Source organism: Aethalodelphis obliquidens, unplaced genomic scaffold (assembly GCF_003676395.1).
Source record: "Aethalodelphis obliquidens isolate GAN/ISIS:26980383/991018 unplaced genomic scaffold, ASM367639v1 scaffold1, whole genome shotgun sequence".
NCBI classification, from domain to species: Eukaryota; Metazoa; Chordata; class Mammalia; order Artiodactyla; family Delphinidae; genus Aethalodelphis; species Aethalodelphis obliquidens.
In genome coordinates, this window is record NW_020837945.1 from 5,180,853 (window position 1) to 5,198,946 (window position 18,094).

At 39.1% G+C, this 18,094-nt stretch overlaps 1 protein-coding gene across 1 annotated transcript in view; it reads left to right on the plus strand.

The window, feature by feature from the left end:
• Window positions 1-18,094, plus strand: part of DSCAM (DS cell adhesion molecule) — a 759,198-nt gene that overhangs the window by 492,681 nt on the left and 248,423 nt on the right. The gene's annotated exons all lie outside the window — the stretch shown is intronic.

An 18,094-nucleotide genomic window follows, 5' to 3' on the forward strand; every position in this document is an offset into this window, starting at 1 on the left:
CTTTTTATGGCTGAGTAATATTCCACTGTATATATGTACCACATCATTTTTATCCATTCGTCTGTTGATGGGCATTTAGGTTGCTTCCATGACCTGGCTATTGTAAATAGTGCTGCAATGAACATTGGGGTGCATGTGTCTTTTTTTTTTAAACATCTTTAATGGAGTATAATTGCTTTACAAATTCATGTGTCTTTTTGAATTATGGTTTTCTCTGGGTATATGCCCAGGAGTGGTATTGCTGGGTCATATGGTAATTCTATATTTAGTTTTTTAAGAAACCTCCATACTGTTCTAATGCTGGTTTTATGCTACCATCTTTAAACCCTTTGAACTTAAATCCTATTGTTTATGTATTAAGGTTTATTAAATTTGAACTTCACTTCAGAAAAATAAAGGAGAAGTAGTAGAAATCATCAGTTAAGAGAGTGGGCTGAGTGCATACCCCAGACACACACCATCTGTCTGTGTTACTCCAGGAAAATTACTTAGCCTGCATGAACCACAGATTCCTCATATGGGAAGCAAATGAAATAAGGGGAGTAATGTGATGATTTAATAAGATGGTTCATAGAAAGCATTTATTATGGTGCCTGGCATAGCAATTAGTCAATACATGTTCGCTGTTATCATCATCATCACTGTCGTCATCACCTCAGCTCACACAGTTACCCAACTGTACTAAAGCCATTTATTTCCTAGCCCAACCTTTTCCCACTAACTTTAATTCCTTTATAGTCTATGAAAGAAATGTGTCTGTTGAAATCCATTTTTTATCCCTCTCTCTCTTGCACTGTCTGTCTGGCATCAGGACCGTGCATACTAGAAGTTTATCTCTTCCTAATATGTTTTAATATCTCATACACACTCCTCCCCTCATTGTTTTTTCTTTTTCAAAAATGTCCTAGATTTCTCACATGGATTTTTATTTGCATATTTCTTCTAGATGCAAGTTAGGCTAATTTTATCAAGTTCCAAAAAAATATTCTGAAAAATTTGGAACACTGTAATAAATGTAAAGGTTAGCATGGAGAACATCAATATCATTAAACTATTGAGCCTTCCCTGCCAATATCATGGACAGTCTTTCCATTTATTCAAATCTTTTTATATGCCCATTATAAATTCTCTTGCTTTCTTACTATGGTCTGTGGTAGTGAGTATTTATAGGCTTCTGCCGATAGTTCTTTTTGATCCTCTTTGGTTTTCTGGGTGGAAAGGTGTTACATCTATAGCCAGTTTTTGTTGACTCTCTGCAGCTGTCCATGTCTCTTTCTTTTCCAAGCAAGGGAGAAGTGCTCCTTAATCTGGGGGGAGTTCCTATCTTCTTCCACTCTCTAGTACATAGAGAGGCTGCAGTGGGATAGGACTCCCTATTTCCTGCCTATTTCTCTCACCCCCTCCCTGTGCCCTTCCTTTTCTTACCTGTAGCACATTCACATGAGACCAAAGTTTCCTCAACTGCAGTTTTTCCTGGAGACATCCAAGAATCCATCACTATTTGGTGCACAATAGTTTTTCTTTTGCTCAGGCATCTCCCTCTGTCCCCAGAAAGCTGTTGGAAGTTGTCCTTCTGTTCCCACAAGGTATAGTCTACCAGGGGTCCTGGCTGTCCCTTACCTCCTGGGTCCCAGAAGTGTCCTCTTTTGTTTGGTGTCAACCCACCTGCCAAAACCCTCCCATCTTGCCATAGACTCCTTTTATTTTCTGTTTTTTAAAAGCAACTTAAAAAATCTCATGATTTCTGTGGATTAGGAGTCTGGGCACATTTTAGCTGGGTGCTCTGTTTCAGAATCTCTCATAGGGCTGCAGTCGTTGGCCAGGGCCAAGTCTCATCTGAACTGGAGGAGGATCCACTTGTAGGTTCAGATGGTTGTTAGCAGAAGCTGTAGACTCTTTATAGGGGCCAACAGGGACTTCAATCCTTTGTTCAGAAATCCATAGGAAAAAATCTGACACTCACAACAGTTCTCTGGATATTTCCATGCAATGTACTCAATTCTAGACTGAGAAACAAATGTGTGCTCAGTACACCTGGTCGGAGTGCTCAGGTGACCCTTCTGGAGCCTCCTCCTACCTCAGGGCCTTGCCCTGGAATGCTTCCGCTTGGTCCTGCCCACATCCTCTCTCCCACAGTCAAGGTGACATCCCAGCACCTTCCACAATCCCCAAGGCCTATGTCTCCAAATGCCATGAAGAATGTGCAGCATGGGGCAAGCCCAAGTTCTCAAGTATGTTAATTGTAGGACATTTTTTCTACCAAAACCAATTCCAGACCTCCCTGCTGAGTTGACCGCAGCCACCTCTTCCTCAGCAGTCAAGAGATGGCCCCCACTGCAGGTCCCCTGCTTTCCATTCAAAAGATAAGTCCAGATGGGAACAAACAATCAAGAGACCAAAAAACAAAATAATAATAAGTCCCTTAAATGAGATTGTTCCTCTTTTCCCCTGTAGGAAAACAGGAGGTTTCCTATTGAAGTAACTCCGTGGGGAGGCCCAGTCAGGATTGTCCTTGGGTCTCTGGACCCACAAAGTTCCTTCCTAAGCTCTGGTCCCTTAATCTTATTTCCTGTATCCTTGCAGGTTTCACTCTTGTCCTGACCTCGGGCCTGAGCCTCCTTCTTGTTTTAGCATTCAAGGCATTTAGCTTCATTTCTTTACCCTAGTGGCCACTTACACTCTGACCTTGAATGCCAGATCACAGCCTTTGCTCAGACCAAGTGTTGCTTTCACACCCCTGTCCTAGAAACTGGATCTCTATCGTGGTCATCTGCTTGGCCCTTGGTCATCTAATCCTGTCTCACCTCACTGCCTGCCTGTCTGTCTGATTAACACCCAGAGCTCTAACCACGCCTGCTCCCAGACTCACCACTGTCCCGCTTTCTGCATGGGTTAGGATGCCTCCAAGCTTCCATCCCCATGCATCCAACCTCTTCTGTTCACTGGTTTACTGGGCCTGCAGTCGTCCTCTCGAGTCTTTCCAGCAACACCCGCTCCAAACTCCTTCACTAGGCTCATCGAGGCTATCAAGTCTCACCTATCATCCAGTGTCCCTTGTCCCCATGCAAATAGGTGACAAGCTATGAATCTAGAATAAATGCAGAGAAAGAGCTCAAAGAATCTAAAAAGGAGAAAGTGACACCTCCCTGTGACGTAAGTGGTGAAAATAAACCCAACTTCAAAGTCAAATGTGGTTCCTTCAGGTACAACAAAAGCAGCTCTGCTTGTCTGTTCCCAGGTAGGAGCAGTGGGTCTCACTGAGCAATAATGAGTTCTTGGAAAAGGATGGTGAGCAGAACGGAGAAGATGAATGTTCATCATATTGGTGTATTTCCTTTTGATGGTAGAATAAAATTCACGAGGAATGGAAAGCTGCGGCCTTTCCCTGTGCTAAAATAAGCAGAGTCTCCGTGGCTCTGGGAGCTGCATCAGGACCATCGTAGATGCCCCACCCCCACCCAAGGAAACTGCAGTTACCCCGAGCCTTGGTAGAGTCACCAGGACAATGGCCCCGGGGGTCCATCTGGCCCTCCCTTCTTTTTCTCCACTCCTCTGTCTTCCCTTTTTCTCATTGTCTTTCCCCAGGAACTTTCTAACCATCCTCTTGTGGATAGCGACAGCCACACTGAGGACAAATGTTTGGGCATCTCTTGCTCCAAGGAGGTGGTGACTGAAAACCTTGTATGGTCGACACAGCTGCAGGGGCGGCTCGCAGCTCATGGTCCCAATGCAAAGCCCAATGGTGGCATCAGCAAAGTCCAGCCATTCAAACTGCCTCTGGTATCGCATGTCCCATCAACAAGTGCCGAATCGTGGCAGTTCATGGTTCCATTTTCTGATAAGTAAGGGACCAGTGTTCCATCTTGATGATAAAAAGGATGCTTGCAGATTAGGTACAGAGTAAAAGTCATGAAATGAGCATGATAAACTAGTGGACCACCAAATTCTAACAACCCCTCGGCCAGCACCAGTCTAGGCCACCTAAGTTCAGTTGTTTTTATTGGATAGAATTCTTCAGGATAGACATACAGAGATTAAAAGAAGAAAGTGAATTGCACAGTGAACATAATTATATGCAAATTTACAAAAGAAGTAACCTTGCTGCTGTCCCAGTTATGGTGCAGTGTTTTATCAAGTAGGAATTTAATACAGGGAATTAGATGCATGCGTATTTTTAGAAGGATGGGAGGAATTCAGCTGCCTTTTAGGAGCTTGACAAAAGTGGGAGCCAGGAGAGGCCACTTCCATCTGTGGTTCCAGCTGCTCCAGAACGAAATTTGTTCTCCCGGACTTGGATGTTTGGCATCTGCCCATGCATCGACTTACTGCTTCTAAAGGAGAACGACGATTTCTCCTTCCTTGCACTTTCCAAATCGCATTCAAGTGCCTCTCACTGGTGAAATTTAAACCAGAACTGTGACAAATCAGCTGGGGAAATGTTCTTCTCAGGCTTCCCATCCCTGAAATTTAGGGAAGACTTTAGAAGTCCAGCAGTAGTGCTCAGATCAACAGACAATACCTGATGCAAACACATAGACAAAACATGATGTGCACATCGTGTACTGTGTGGAAGCTTCTTTCTTTGGGCTTGGGAAGAGCCCTCCAGCCTGGAACTGGACCCATGTCTCAGGATTGTGCCTCTGTCCTCTTTGGGATTCTTCTCTGGAACAGGACCCAGAACCCAGCCCTCTGTCACTGATCAAGGGTTCCCTTCCCAGCGGCCACACCTGAAATGGGTGCACCTGCTGTTTCTCTGGGTACTTGCTCTCTCTTCATCCTATCCCCACCCATCTTTATAGCTACTCACTCCCTTCAGCCCACCAACTGTTCTCAGAGGGCCCTCTCCCTGAGCAAGGAAAACAAACTCATTCCTCAGGAAAACACCGCCCTGTCCATAAGGATGAAAGGGACTGTGTTTTGACTCCTTGGTGGGGAGAAGGAATAGCTTATTATTTGGGTGCAGCCCAGGGAGTAGAAAGTGATCTACTTCTTCCTGTTCTCTTCCCCTCCAAAACAATGTTCTTCCACCAGCCAGGCGACTCTCTGCATGTGCTCATTGGCCAACTTCTTCTGGTCTTAGCATGTGGACATTGACACCCATTTGCATTCATGCAGTCTTGTTCCTTTTCTTGTGAACAATCTATATAGTATGTAAATGAATTCCTTCCCATTTCATATATGATGACATTAAGGATGCAGACAGAATAAGCTACTTGCTCAAGGACAGAGCTCCTAAGTTTAAGAGATAACATAGGAGCCCAATTCTGCTGACTCTTAGTCAAGTGCTCTCATTTCAGATCAGCAAAGACTTCAGAGGGAAGAAAAGATGAAACAATGGCCATATTTGTTGCTGCCTTCAAAGTGGGCTCACTTGGTGATACTCAGCTATTCTTTTTCCACTATTCCTACTCCCTCAGTTCTTGAGAGTCCTGCTAGGTGTATCTTTTCAATAAATAATAAAGGTCACACAATATGAACATACTCAGTCGGTCTGTGGGTGCCTTACATAATGTGTGAACATTTGCTTTTCATGTAACGGAACATTAAAATTTTCCCCACTTGACCCCAGCTATCCACAGAAAACTGACATCGTTTTAATTAATGGCTTCTGGTTGCTATAAGTGTATCTTCTAGTTAATTATGCAAAGTACTTACCTTATGCTAACAAGATTGCAGAATTTTGAAATATTGTGTGCACTGTGTTAAATTTTGTTCTTCTCCATAACGATGAATCTGAAGTAGATGACCTATAATTCTACCAAACCATGGCCAAGTCCACTTTCCTCAAATTAAACAGTACTCATCGCTGGGACTGTTGTCCTTATGGTGGATGAATTACTCTGTTTAGCAAGCATGGTCACATTTATAAATGGTATATCCCTTCAAGTTACGTTCATTTTCTGATGAAAGAAAAAAAAGATTTAATGGTTTTCAACTGCACTTATACTTTATCTCTGTCTCCGTGAGGACATTTTAATAATGAAGAGGCTTCTCTCGGTCAAGATAGGAGTTAATAGATAATCCTTTTCAGCTATTTAATTGAGAAAGCTTAGCAATGTAGCTAAATTTTATCTTGTAATTCTTTACTATAAATGTGTCAAATATTGTAAGTATTTTTCTGGTGAAAATTCTTTGAGGAGAAGAAAACATTTGTGTTTTTGATGTGAACGATCCTATAACTTTCTCACGTTCTATCAGCATTTTATTAGATTCTCAGGGATTTGTAACACATTTTTACAGAATCTGTAAATCCCATAGCATTTTCAGATTTCCTGGTTTGCTGCCTTATGGAGACATTTCTTAAATCCTACGTTTGGCTGAATTTCCAGGTTGTGTGTAGTAGTCTAGATCTGGCTCCCAGCTTGCTGTTAACTTTGAGAAAGTTTTCAATAGCCTTTACAGAGTTTTCAAACTGTCAACCAAATTTAAGCACTTAAATAAAAATCAAAGGCTTTTTCTTTGATTTTTAATTTCTAATAATATTTTTTATCCTTACCCCAAAGAAGCTATTATCCTTAAGAAGGAATTTTATAATTTATGAAACCAGATCCTTAAAAGATACAGTAAACTTTTATAGGAGAAAAGTATGATCATCTCAATAGATGATGAAAAGGTAGCTGATAATATTCAACATCCAATCCTGATTGAAACAACGCAAGCAAAAATAAAATTTTGTAAAACAGGAAAATAGAATCACTTTTAGGAACCAAAGTGCTTTGGCAAATGAAGAGGAAAAAGACAAAGTTCAATAGATCCATGAGCAAAGAATATAGACAGAGTGTTCACCAAAGAACAAATACAGATTACTGATACATTTATAAAAAGATGATCAGGCTTATCTATAAGCAAAAGCAACCAAAAAATATACAAGTTAGTAAAACCATGTAAGTTAAAATAATGGGATATATACTATATTGATGAAGATCAAAAAGATTAATAGTGTACATGTGTGAGGAAAAAATTAACCCCAGCCCCAGGAAATAAAATTGCTCTTTTACTAAGCAACTTAGCAATATATTTTAACACTTGGATGTGCAGAATTCCACTCCAAGTATTTATCCAGTGGAGTTCCTACCACTATATCTTTCTTTCTATTGATGGATTGATTGACAAGCAGAGAGGTTCATTGCAACATTGTCCTTAGTCTTGTGGAGTCGGAAAGAAATAGTCAACTAATCATAAACTGATTAAATAAATAGAAGCAGAAAGTAGAAAAAAACAGCAATAGTGTGTGCTTACTGTGTGTCACACAATAGCTTAAGAATTTAAATGCCTACACTGCCCTATGAAGGAGGATCTATTATTATCTCCATTTTGCAGGTGAGGAAACTGAGGAACTAAAAGGATTCCTGATTACCTAGTTTTTCACAGTGTATTGGGGATCTGTGGCTGTGTAACAAATTACCCCAAAGCTTAGTGGCTTAACAGTAATAAAGCACATTTATGATCTCTGTGGGGCAGGAATCTGGGTATGGCTTAACTGAGCACTCTATTTCAAGGTGTCTCCCAGCACTGCACTCAGGCTGTTGGCCAGGGATTCAGTCATATCAAGGTTCATCCCACTCAGGTGACTGCTGGCAGGTTTCAGCTTCTCACAGACGGTTGGCTGGGGGAGACCCTCATGGAAGGCTCTCCATAGGAAGGCTCACAATATGGCCACTCACATTTACCCAGTGTGAGGGTTCTGACCTCAAAGAGAGACTGACAAAGAGGCCACCATCTTTTGTAACCATAGCTACTTGCCTTGGATCCACCACAGAGTAGGTGCTTAGTAATTGGACAATAAACACCATTTTGTATAGACAAAGCACAATTTTATATGTGCTTATAAAAAATTAGGAAGGCTATACTCCCTTCTTTTCTCCTCAAGATAATGGGATCTTGAGGAGAAAAAGAGGGAAGTTACTTTTTTACTGTTTAAATTTTTGACCAAAAATTCACAGATTCCTAATCTGAAATTCTCATGTTTTAAACCCCAGTAGGTAAACTTGGAGATAGCTTTCATCAATTATTTTCCAAAATCAACAATTCATTTAGTGATATGTTCATTATCCATCAAACATTTCTTTAATTCTTCCGTGAACTTTCATATGGATTAAGTTTATTTGGGGGTTATGCGGGCCTGTCACTGTTGTGGCCTCTCCCATTGCGGAGCACAGGCTCCGGACGCGCAGGCTCAGCGGCCATGGCTCACGGGCCCAGCCGCTCCGCGGCATGTGGGGTCTTCCCGGACCAGGGCACGAACCCGTGTCCCTTGCATCGGCAGGCGGACTCTCAACTACTGCGCCACCAGGGAAGCCCCTGGATTAAGTTTTAAATGATCTATATGCTTCTGTTGTAATTTTTCATTTTATACATTTTGATAATTTTTGACTATTCCCAAGGAGTGAACAGGTGTAAGGATAAGAATGATTTTGTTCATTTCATCTCATTCTATAAAATAGTCAGTAGCTGATACTGAGGAAATCAACATATTGAAGTTATTAAAAACTACTATTATGTTTTTAAAATTTTTTCATCCCTGATTTTGAATTCTTTTTGAATAAGATAAATTGAAACCATTTTTCTACTTAGAAAAAAAAACATTTTTCTACATTTTTCTAAGTACATGTTACAATCCTAGCAACATTTTTATAGACTCTTTCATTAACTATGTAAATAATTATGTCATCTGTGAAGGAAGACAGTTATATTCTTCTTTTCTAATACATATGGATTTTATGTCATTTTCTTTTTGAATTGCTCTTGATAAAATCTTCAGAACAATGTTGCATAAAAGGACCAGACCAATCATTCTTGTCTCTTTCTTGATCTTTGGTGGAAAATAATTCGGTTTTTAGAATTAAGTGTGATGTTAACTGTAAGCCTTTTGAAACCTTTTATCAAGTAATTCCATTCTATGACTAGCTCACTATGACATTTTATCAGGATCTTTAGCTCTAAAATACTTTTTCTTTTTTCTTTGTATATATTCAAGTAATCATATTGTGCTTCTTTTTTGGTCTGTTAATATGATAAATTACATTCACTAATTTTTGAATTGAAACCAACCTTGCATTCCTAGAATAAAACTCACTTGGTCATGATGTATTATTGTTTTTATATATTGATAAACCTCATTTGGTAGAGTTTGGTTAAGGATTTTTTTTTTAACATCTTTATTGGAGTATAATTGCTTTACAGTGGTGTGTTAGTTTCTGCTGTATAACAAAGTGAGTCAGCTATATGTATACATCCATCCCCATATCCCCTCCCTCTTGTGTCTCCCTCCCACCCTCCCTCTAGGTGGTCACAAAGCACATAGCTGATCTCCCGGTGCTATGTGGCTGCTTCCCACTACCTGTCTAATTTACATTTGGTAGTGTATGTATGTCCATACCCCTCTCTCACTTCGTCCCAGCTTACCATTCCCCCTCCCCGTGGCCTCAAGTCCATTCTCTACGTCTGCATCTTTATCCCTGTCCTGCCCCTAGATTCTTCAGAACCATTTTTTTTTTTTAGATTCCATATATATGTGTTAGCATATGGTATTTGTTTTTCTCTTTCTGACTTACTTCACTGTGTATGACAGACTCTAGGTCCATCCACCTCATTACAAATAACTCAATTTCGTTTATTTTTATGGCTGAGTAATAGTCCATTGTATATATGTGCCACATCTTTATCCATTCATCTGTTGATGGACACTTAGGTTGCTTCCATCTCCTGGCTACTGTAAATAGTGCTGCATTGAACATTGTGGTACATGACTCTTTTTGAATTATGGTTTTCTCAGGGTATATGCCCAGTAGCGGGATTGCTGGGTCGTATGGTAGTTCTATTTTTGTTTATCAAGGAACCTCCATACTGTTCTCCATAGTGGCTGTATCAATTTACATTCCCACCAACAGTTGCAGAGGGTTCCCTTTTCTCCACACCCTCTCCAGCATTTATTGTTTGTAGAGTTTTTGATGATGGCCATTCTGGCTGTTGTGAGGTGATACCTCATTGTAGTTTTGATTTGCATTTCTCTAATGATTAGTGACGTTGAGCATCCTTTCATGTGTTCATTGGCAATCTGTATATCTTCTTTAGAGAAATGTCTATGTAGGTCTTCTGCCCATTTTTGGATTGCGTTTTTTTTTTTTTTTTTTTTTTTTTTTTTTTGTGGTATGCGGGCCTCTCACTGTTGCGGCCTCTCCCGTTGCGGAACACAGGCTCCAGACGCGCAGGCTCAGCGGCCATGGCTCACGGGCCCAGCCACTCCGTGGCATGTGGGATCTTCCCAGACTGGGGCATGAACCCGTGTCCCCTGAATCGGCAGGCAGACTCTCAACCACTGCGCCACCAGGGAAGCCCAGGTTGTTTGTTTTTTTGATATTGAGCTGCATGAGCTGCTTGTATATTTTGGGATTAATCCTTTGTCAGTTGCTTCATTTGCAAATATTTTCTCCCTTTCTGAGGGTTGTCTTTTCATCTTGTTTATGTTTTCCTTTGCTGTGCATAAGCTTTGAAGTTTCATTAGGTCCCATTTGTTTATTTTTGTTTTTATTTTCATTTCTCTAGGAGGTGGGTCAAAAAGGATCTTGCTGTGATTTATGTCATAGAGTGTTCTGCCTATGTTTTCCCCTAAGAGTTTTATAGTGTCTGGCATTACATTTAGGTCATTACCCCATTTTGAGTTTATTTTTGTATATGGCATTAGGGAGTGCTCTAATTTCATTCTTTTACAAGTAGCTGTCCAGTTTCCTAGCACCACTTATTGAAGAGGCTGTCTTTTCTCCATTGTATATTCTTGCCTCCTTTATCGAAGATAAGGTGACCATATGTGTGTGGGTTTATCTCTGGGATTTCTATCCTGTTCCATTGATCTATATTTCTGTTTTTGTGCCAGTACCATACTCTCCTGATTACTGTAGCTTTGTAGTGTAGTCTGTGGTCTGGGAGCCTGTTTCCTCCAGCTCCATTTTTCTTTCTCAAGATTGCTTTGGCTATTCGGGGTCTTTTGTGTTTCCATACAAATTGTGCAACTTTTTGTTCTAGTTCTGTGAAAAATGCCATTGGTAGTTTGATAGGTATTGCATTCAATCTGTAGATTGCTTTGGGTAGTATAGTCATTTTCACAATATTGATTCTTCCAATCCAAGAACATGGTATATCTCTCCATCTGTATCATCTTTAATTTCTTTCATCAGTGTCTTATAGTTTTCTGCATACAGGTCTTTTGTCTCCTTAGTTAGGTTTATTCCTAGGTATTTTATTCTTTTATTACAATGGTAAATAGGAGTGTTTCCTTAATTTCTCTTTCAGATTTTTCATCATTGGTATATAGGAATGCAAGAGATTTCTGCACATTAATTTTGTATCCTGGTACTTTACCAAATTCATTGATTAGCTCAAGTACTTTTCTGGTAGCATCTTTAGGATTCTCTATGTATAGTATCATGTCATCTGCAAACAGTGGCAGTTTTACTTCTTCTTTTCCGATTTGGATTCCTTTTATTTCTTTTCCTTCTCTGATTGCTAAAACTTCCAAAACTGTGTTGACTGATAGTACTGAGAGTGGGCAAATGTGTCTTGTTCCTGTTCTTAGAGGAAATGGTTTCAGTTTTTCACCATTGAGAATGATGTTGGCTGTGGGTTTGTCATATATGGCCTTTATTGTGTTGAGGTAAATTCCCTCTATGCCAACTTTCTGGAGGGTTTTTGTCATAAATCTGTGTTGAATTCTGTCAAAAGCTTTTTCTGCATCTATTGAGATGATCATATGGTTTTTCTCCTTCAATTTGTAAATATGGTTGATCACATTAATTCATTTGCATATATTGAAGAATCCTTGCATTCCTGGGATAAACCCCACTTGATCATGGTGTATGATCCTTTTAATGTTCTGTTGGATTCTGTTTGCTAGTATTTTGTTGAGGATTTTTGCATCTATGTTCATCAGTGATATTGGTCTGTAGTTTTCCTTTTTTGTGACATCTTTGCCTGGTTCTTGTATCAGGGTGATGGTGACCTCATAGAATGTGTTTGGGAGTGTTCCTCCCTCTGCTATATTTTGGATGAGATGGAGAAGGATAGGTGTTAGCTTTTCTCTAAATGTTTGATAGAATTCTTCTGTGAAGCCATCTGGTCCTGAGCTTTTCTTTATTGGAAGGTTTTTAATCACAGTTTCAATTTCAGTGTTTGTGATTGGTCTGTTTATATTTTCTATTTCTTCCTGGTTCATTCTCGGAAGGTTCTGCTTTTCTAAGAATTTGTCCATTTCTTCCAGGTTGTCCATTTTATTGGCATAGAGTTGCTTTTAGTAATCTCTCATGATCCTTTGAATTTCTGCAGTGCCAGTTGTTGCTTCTCCTTTTTCATTTCTAATTCTATTGATTTGAGTCCTCTCCCTTTTTTTCTTGATGAGTCTGGCTAATGGTCTGTCAATTTTGTTTATCTTCTCAGAGAACCACGTTTTAGTTTTATTGATCTTTGCTATTGTTTCCTTCATTTCTTTTCATTTGTTTCTGATCTGATCTTTATGATTTCTTTCCTTCTGCTAACTTTGGGGGTTTTTTGTTCTTCTTTCTCTAATTGCTTTAGATGTAAGGTTAGGTTGTTTTTTTGAGATGTTTCTTGTTTCTTGAGGTAGGATTATATTGCTATAAACTTCCTTCTTAGAACTGTTTTTCCTGCATCCCGTAGGTTTTGGGTAATCATGTTTTTATTATCATTTTTTTCTAGGTATATTTTGATTTCCTTTTCGGTTTCTTCAGTGATCTCTTGGTTATTTAGTAGCGTATTGTTTAGCCTCTATCTGTTTGTATTTTTTACAGTTTTTTTTCCTGTAATTGATACCTAGTCTCATAGGATTGTGGTCAGAAAAGATACTTGATACAATTTCAATTTTCTTAAATTTACCGAGGCTTGATATGTGACCCAAGATATGATCTATCCTGTAGAATATTCCATGAGCACTTGAGAAGAAAGTGTATTCTGTTGTTTTTGGCTGGAATGTCCTATAAATATCAATTAAGTCCATCTTGTCTAATGTGTCATTTAAAGCTAGTGTTTCCTTATTTATTTTCATTTTGGATGATCTGTCCATTGGTGAAAGTGGGTTGTTAAAGTCCCCTACGATGATTGTGTTACTGTCGATTTCCTCTTTTATGGCCGTTATCATTTGCCTTATGTATTGAGGTGCTCCTGTGTTGGGTGCATAGATATTTACAATTGTTATATCTTCTTTTTGGATTGATCTCTTGATCATTATGTAGTGTCCCTCTTTGTCTCTTGTAAGAGTTTATTTTAAAGTCTATTTTGTCTGATTTGAGAATTGCTACTCCAGCTTTCTTTTGGTTTCCATTTGCATGGAATATCTTTTTCCATCCCATCACTTTCAGTCTGTATGTGTCCCTAGGTCTGAAGTGGGTCTCTTGTAGACAGCATATATATGGGTCTTGTTTTTGTATCCATTCAGCCAGTCTGTGTATTTGGTTGGAGCATTTAATCCATTTATGTTTAAGATAATTATTGGTATGTATGTTCCTATTACCATTTTCTTAATTGTTCTGGGTTTGTCATTGTAGATCTTTTCATTCTCTCGTGTTTCCTGCTTAGGGAAGTTCCTTTAGCATTTGTTGTAAAGCTGGTTGGTGGTGCTGAATTCTCTTAGCTTTTGCTTGTCTTTTAAGGTTTTAATTTCTCCATCAAATCTCAATGAGATCCTTGCTGTGTAGAGTAATCTTGGTTGTAGGTTTTTTCCTTTCATCACTTTAAATATGTCCTCTCACTCCCTTCTGGCTTGCAGAGTTTCTGCTGAAAGGTCAGCTGTTTACCTTATGGGGATTCCCTTGTATGTTATTTGTTGCTTTTCCCTTGCTGCTTTTAATATTTTTTCTTTGTATTTAATTTTTGATAGTTTGATTAATATGTGTCTTGGCATGCTTCTCCTTGGATTTATCCTGTATGGGACTCTCTGGGCTTCCTGGACTTTAGTGACTATTTCCTTTCCCAAATTAGGGAAGTTTTCAACTATAATCTCTTCAAACATTTTCTCAGTCCCTTTCTTTTTCTCTTCTTCTTCTGGGACCCCTGTAATTCAAATGTTGGTGAGTTTAATGTCTCAGAGGTCTCTGAGACTGTTCTCAATTCTTTTCATTCTTTTTTCTTTAGTCTGCTCTACAGTAGTTATTTCCACTATCTTATCTTCCAGGTCACTTATCCGTTCTTTTGCCTCAGTTATTCTGCTATTGATTCCTTCTAGCGAATGTTTAATTGCATTTAATGTGTTGTCCATCATTGTTTGTTTGCTCTTTAGTTCTTCTACATCCTTGTTAAACGTTTCTTGTATTTTCTCCATTCTATTTCCAAGATTTTGGATCATCTTTACTCTCATCACTCTGAATTCTTTTTCAGGTAGACTGCCTATTCCCTCTTCATTTCTTTGGTCTGGTTGCTTTTTTCTTTGCTCCTTCATCTGCTGTGTATTTTGGTAAACTTACTGTGTTTGGGGTCTCCTTTTCACAGACTGCAAGTTCGTAGTTCCCGTTGTTTTTTGGTGTCTGCCCCCAGTGGGTAAGGTTGGTTCAGTGGCCTGTGTAGGCTTCCAGGGGGAGGGGACTGGTGCCTGTGTTCTCATGGGTGGGGCTGGATCTTGTCTTTCTGGTGGGCAGGGCTGCATCCAGTGGTGCGTTTTGGGGTGTCTTTGACCTCTTTATGATTTTAGACATCCTCTCTGCTAATGGGTGGGGTTGTGTTCTTGTCTTGATAGTTGTTTGGCATAGGGTGTCCAGCACTGTAACTTGCTGGTTGTTGAGTGGAGCTGGGTCTTAGCGTTGAGACAGAGATCTCCATGAGAGCTCTGGCCGATGGATATTATGAGGGTCTGGGAGGTCTCTGGCGGGCCAATGTCCTGAACTCTGCTCCCCCACCTCAGAGGCTCAGGCCTGACACCTGGCCGTACACAAAGATCCTGCGCCACTACGCTTGCCAGGCCTGTCCAAGAGCCCGGCTGGCTCCCTGCCCCTGGCTCCCAGTCCTGGCTTGGCTGGTTAAGGATTTTTATGTCTATGTTGGGATATTGGTTTCTAGTTCTAAGGTCTTTGATTTTGGTGTCAAGATGTTGCTGGCCTCATAAAATCAGTGGTAAAGTGTTTTATTCTCCTGTATTTTCTGAAAGACTTTGTGTAAAAAAATTTTTTTTCTTTAGGTGTTAGGTAGTATTCACTAATGAAGCTGTCTGGGCTTTGATTGTTCTTTGTGGAAAGCTGTTAACTACAAATTAACTTTATAGATACAGGACTATTAAGTTTATCTAATTTTTCTTGAGTGATATTTAAGAGTTTGTGTCTTTCCAGAAATTTATCTATTTAATATAACTTTTTAAACTTATTGACACAAAGTTATTCCTAATATTTTCCTATTATCCTTTTAATTCAAGTAGGGACTGCAGTGATGGCCTTTTTCATTATAGTTACTTGTAACTAATGTCTCTTCTCTTTTCTTGATCAGTCCAGCTAGAGGTTTTTGTATTTTTTTTTTTCAAAGAACTGGCTTTTGGTTTTATTGATTTTCTCTACAATTTTCTGTTTTTTATTTCACTGATTTCAGTTTTCCTGTTTATTGTTTCCTTACTTCTCCTTACTTTGAGTTTCATTTGTTCTTCCTGTAATAGCTTCTTAAGAGGGATGCTTAGATCATTGATTTGTGATCTTTTTCCTTTTCCAATACAAACACTTAAAGCTACAAACTTCCATCTAAGTGTTGCTTTTAGCTGCATCTCAGATATTTTGATATGTTGTTTTTACATTCTTATTCAACTCAGAATATATTTTTTCTAATTACTCTGGTGATTTCTTCTTTGACTCATGAGTTTTTTTAGAAGCGTATTGTTTAAGTTTCAAATATTTGAGGTTTTCCCAGATATATCTCTGTTATTGATTTCGATTTTAGTTTTTCTGTGGTGCTAGAAAGTGATTTGTATTATTTTATTTTTGAACATCTATTGAAATTTGTATTATGGCCCAAAATATTGTCTTTCTGGATATCTGTTCCATGTGCACTTGAAACCAGTATGTATTCTGCTACTGCAGGGTGTAGAATTCTATAAATGTCAGTTAAGTCAAACTGAGTGATAGTGGTATTAAAGTCTTCTATATTTCAAATATTATTTCTTCTGCCCCTGTCTTTCTTCTCCTTTTGAAACTATAATTACTCAATGTTAGAATATTTGATATTGTTCTAGAGCTCTAGGACAATCTGTTCTGTATTTTTCACTCTTTTGCACTTTTTGTTTTGATTTGGATAATTTCTGTTGATCTAGTTTCAAGTTCACTATTTTCTCTGCTGTGTTCAATCTGCTGATTAGCTTAAGGAATTCTTTCGATCTAATATTGTGTTTGTTGTTTCTGACATTTTATTTATCTGTCTCTTTTGTGTAGTTTTAATATTCTTTCTGAATCCCCACCTGTTTATGGGCATTAACCATAGTTGTTGTAAAGTCCCTGTCTGATAGTTCCATACCAAGATTTCAAAACTATTGATCATTTCTTCTCTGGCTCTTTTTTCTTGCTTTCGTGTTTGTGCATCTCATAATATTTTATTGAATTTTGGTCATGATGCATGAAAGAGTAGCAATTGAAGTAGGTTATACTTATTTCTAGTTCTTTACTTCCTACCTGCTTGTATGCCCAGGACCTTGTCCTCTCACCCTGTCCCAAAGATGAAATTGTTTACTTGTACCTTATCTCCTTGTAGGGCTTTTAATTCTTTGCAACTAAGTTTACCCAGTTGCCTGTGACTTCCACTTTCTGATTCATTCAAAGAAAAGCATGATTTTGTAGATTAACAGTCTCTTTTTTGTTGTTAGTGTGGAAGTGATATTCTTTTGTGTCTTTCTCCATCCTCAGCAGAAATAGAACTCTGTTTTTTAAATTCAAGTTTCCATATATACTCTCTAACAGTTGTGTTTTGATAGAAACCATCTGTTGTAGGGATTCTGCTTGTCCTTGTAATTCATTATGAAAGGTCCCCTCAGATACATGATTAATTTCCTTTGTCTCTTTGGTGGAGCTGAAATAGGTAAAGGAAGGCATAGCCACAGTCTCTGCCATTGTGACCTGAGGGATACCAACAGGTAAATGGTCAGTTTGGGAGGAGACAACAGGAGGAAGTGTATCCCCCTCTCATTTCACTTCCCCAGATGCAAAGTCTGAAGTTTCCTGCATGAACGGATGACCACCCACCTGTTCAGGTCCCATGTAGGTTCTGGGGACACACAGACCAGCAGCTCTTCTCTAGAACACACACTTGGCCCATGCTTTGAGCTTTCTCCAGGAAGATGGAATGGTCCAGGAAGATGGAGAAGTTCTGTCAGCCTTTCAAGGCTTGGACCACACCCTCCTAGTCCCAGAAGAGGGGCAAACAACATAGCAGATTCATCCGATTCATCCAACTACCATCTTCCCAGAAATCTCCCGAGGCCTTAATCCTCTGTTTTATTATTTCTAAATTTATTTTCTAAATTAGTTTTATATGGATCCTTTATGTGGATCACATCACATCTATGACCATAGCATACCACATCTGGGCCACTATTTCCTTGAATGCAAGCACTCAGAGGAGAGCAGTGTTTTAATTTGTGCTGTCTTAGTGCAGTGATCTGACTTGTTTAATAATATTCAATGATGCTGATTGTACATGGTGTTTCTAGACTGGAATAAACCACACTTAGAAGGGAAGTCTGCAGTATTAGTTTTCTCCTTGTAGTCTCAGAGGTGCTCATCCTGTGAGGTCTTCAAATGCCTTGTCCCTGAAGCACTCCTTGTTTACATGCAGATTAAGTCCCTAGGGACACAAAAAATGTATTTAGTTACACAAGAGATGTCTACTTCTCTAGTCATTCTACTGTGATTTCTGTGAATAATTTATCAACTGCTTAACGCTCATCAAATTTGATGAATTGTAGAAACTATCTGTAAGTTCTCTTACTCTTTATCTCAGAGTTTGAAATACTGTCATTTTAAATAAACATGTTTCTCCATAAACAAGAATTGCATCGTCGGAGGAAAGAAAAAATTCTTGGTGTATCTGTTGCCTGTCCTCTAGGTTGTGTGTTCGGCGTCCATCA